Source organism: Crocodylus porosus, unplaced genomic scaffold, assembly GCF_001723895.1.
Source record: "Crocodylus porosus isolate Cpor-Errol unplaced genomic scaffold, CroPor_comp1, whole genome shotgun sequence".
NCBI lineage: Eukaryota > Metazoa > Chordata > Crocodylia > Crocodylidae > Crocodylus > Crocodylus porosus.
Window position 1 is genome coordinate 13,371,032 of NW_017728931.1, and position 3,310 is coordinate 13,374,341.

Here is a 3,310-nt window from a genome sequence, read left to right on the forward strand (position 1 = left end):
TGTGTTGTGCAGTAAATATGGTGTTTTATGCCAATTTGAGCATAAATTTGACACCTGCATCATGCAAGTATCAAATTTACGCCTGATTAGTTACTGTTCAGCAATGCAGTAACTTTAGTTCCAAGTCAGTCTACACACAGCATTAATGTGCTTTAATGCCTGCACATGTAGACTCTGGCCTATTCCCATTTACTGTGTAGTAACATACTGTATGCTGTAAATTTAAGCCAGTGCAAATGCACATGTAGACCTGCCCAGTAAGAAACACAACAAAACTGTCGCTTTCATTGCTGTCTTTCATGTTACTCAAAATATAAGAAATAATAAGATTTTTGTATGGGAAGTCTTGATTCATTTATGTCTGCTTGTGAGCAACATTCATTATTTGACTTTTTAACTTGCCTATTTAGCATTTGAAGTCCCTAAGAGTTTTTATCTGAGTTATTGTTGAGCATGTGTCAGAAATCACTCCAATTTGGAAAAAAATATACACGTGCTCCAGGGTGTGCAGGGATGGGAAGGGGAGTGGGGAGGAGAAGCTTTTAATTTGAGTGTCTCTCAGGAGCCATGCGAATTAAAACACCTGGAGTGGCTCATGTATTCAGCATCCCATGTTTCAAAATGGCAGCAGAGGCACTTTAATTACAGCTCAGCCAGCTAGCTTTAGTTAAACTGCCCCCACTACCATCTTGAAATGCAGGGATGTTCAGTACATGAGATGTTGCAGCACTCTGAAGCATTCTGATTAGAACTTCAGCAGACTGAATTAACTGAGTGTTCTCCAACATGTTCCAATCAGAATGGATCAGCGTACATGTAAAAGTATCCAATATGTACAATTTTGAGCAGCTTTTGTATGAAAATAAAAAATGGTGGCCATTAGTGGAAAAGGAGCAGGAGAAACAGACAGAGAATGAGAGAGAGCACGTGTGCAAGAGAGACTTGAAAAAAAAAGTTTTAAAACCTATATTACAAAGAGAGAGGCAGAGAGAGAGTAGAAGTGCAGAAGGGGAGTTCTGATGACATGCAAAGGAAAGGTACAAGGTGGCAGTCTTAGTTGGATGTGTGTGTGTCAGGGCGTGTGCTTTAAGTGGGCATCAGGCAACTGCAGCTTTAGGATGCTTTTTTGTTTGCTTCTCAGAAGCTCTCACTCTTGTCCAAGGAGCCCTGTAGGATTCCTTGCAACGAAGGGGAAAAACTGCACAATAATGCCTGTTTCTGGAAGAATCTCAAATTGTGGCCAGCTGGCTCCTGAAAAGTCAGGCAGCAATTCTCAGTCCAGTAAACAGGCTTCTATCTCCAGACCTATGAAAATCTATGAAAACCTGATCAGCCCCCTGCACTTGACCAGACCTCAACTTCTCTGCATGGCAAGTGTCCCCCAGGCTTGCCATACAAGGAGTATAGAGGGATCTCCTGCTTTGTTGCTACTTCCTATGAGGAGGCCTTTTGATCTTACGGCTCCTGGCAGCTGTTGGTTTTACAGTCACCCCGTGGGTGTGTGTCTTTCCACATGAGAAGAGCTCTGGCAGCACAACATGGAACTTTGTTAGTTCACCTCACTAGCTTGAGCTGTGTGGTTTGGCACAAGCTGATGACTGGCCTAACCGAAAGCCAACCAGCTGTGTGCCAGATGAGAAGACAGTGGCCATATCCAGTGCCATGGGGCAGAACCTGCTGCTAAAGAAAACTCCTAGGGCTGGTGAGCACTTTCACCATTATTATTAGAAAACATATTCATTATTTTCATTAAACTTAGAGACCTGCTGCGAAAAATGCCACCAGAAAGTATGAAGGCAAGCTTCACTCTTGCAAGCCTGGGAAAACAAAGATGGGTCTTGAACTCATTAGGACTCTTATTAGATGTTACCTTTCTTTATATCTTGAGTAATTTCCAAGGGCACTACAGAATTAGCACAACGTATACAACCTACCTGTTCTTGAACATGTGGAATCTAGCCTAAAACATGTGGGTTTTGGGACTAACTCTTTGTAAATACCTACTAAGTTTAAGGAAGCAGAGTTCATTAGCTGAGGCTCACTGCAGGTGTAGCTGCTGAAACACTTGGTCCTGGCTGACCTACTTGCTCAGAGTCCCTGCCACTAATACTGAGTTCACTCCCAGAACTGACATGGCCACACAACACTAGGATTAGGGTCTTATTGTGGCTCCAAGTGAATATCACAGAAGAACAGCACTAGTCATGCTTAATGTTGCATAAACAATGGGAAGACAAGAGTTCATGTAGGGGTTCCTCACATATCTTCTCGTGCCTCAGCAGTTCCACAACTGCAGACCAGTTAGTGCAGCCCCCCGCCACTTGCTCTTTGTACCAAGTCAAGGTTCCCATCTTTTCCCTCCACCCATTTTGTTCTGGGAGCAATACTGCAATCTCCAGAGCTGAGCAAACAAGAAAATGGATGCCAGCAAAACCCATTCACTCTTAATGACTGCAATAATTCAAAATGTAAATTGTTAACAGCTCTCTCTGCCAACATTTACTTCAAGTCAAACCGAGGTCATTAGCTACTCACCAGCAAATTATTTGCCTTTTTAGCCTGCCATATTTTGGTGGAGTACTAGCATATAGAACAAAGAATAATGAATTCTGTTTGGTTGCCAAGCCAAAAAGTATTGGAAAAAAATTATTTCAAGTCAAACTAACAAATGAATTATTTGGTGAATTGAAAGAAATATTTGGATCAACCACCAAATATTTCATTGGTCTCAAAGTGAAAAGTCTTACTTCATTTTGGAGATTTTAAAACTTTTTAAAACACTTCTTCTTATGGACCCTAACCCCTCCTCCCTCCTCCCCCAAAAAAAAAAAAAAACCTCAACAAAAAGTCACAACCCACCAATGAAACATTCATAACAGGAAAGCTGAATGGAGTGATTTAAGGCTTATCTTTTGTTAGGTAAGTTTAGAACAAGCATGGGAAAACAGCAATACCTTGGGTGATGCACAGGCCAGTTAATCAAAGTGTGGAACAGTATTTGGAATACTGCAAGACTAAGGAATGACACTGGATTTAATTAAAAAATTAAACTTCACCATCTACAAAAGTGATCTCAGAGTTTGTGATGACACTGAACACTGTCTTTCCAATCGTCTCTCTCCTCTGCTGGGAACAAACTACATCTTTGATATAGAATCTGGACAGTATAAAGGGTATTTTTGTTCCTGGCCTAGCCAGTACACTGTATTTCTGTATTAAGAAATGGAAATAACTTTCACAAACCAGTATACCCGAATATGAGAAGGCATACACAGTAATGTAAACAGGACAGTGTGAAGAATTGACAGAT

The 3,310-nt window shown here is 41.1% G+C and overlaps 1 long non-coding RNA gene across 1 annotated transcript; it reads right to left on the minus strand.

Moving 5' to 3' along the window:
- Positions 1 to 1,122: 1,122 nt before the first annotated feature.
- Positions 1,123 to 3,304, minus strand: LOC109316046. The gene is made up of 2 exons (XR_002102645.1): positions 3,252 to 3,304; positions 1,123 to 2,401 (listed from the first exon to the last, which is right to left on the minus strand). It is a non-coding gene; the product is annotated as an uncharacterized LOC109316046 (long non-coding RNA).
- Between the last annotated feature and the right edge of the window lie 6 nt (positions 3,305 to 3,310).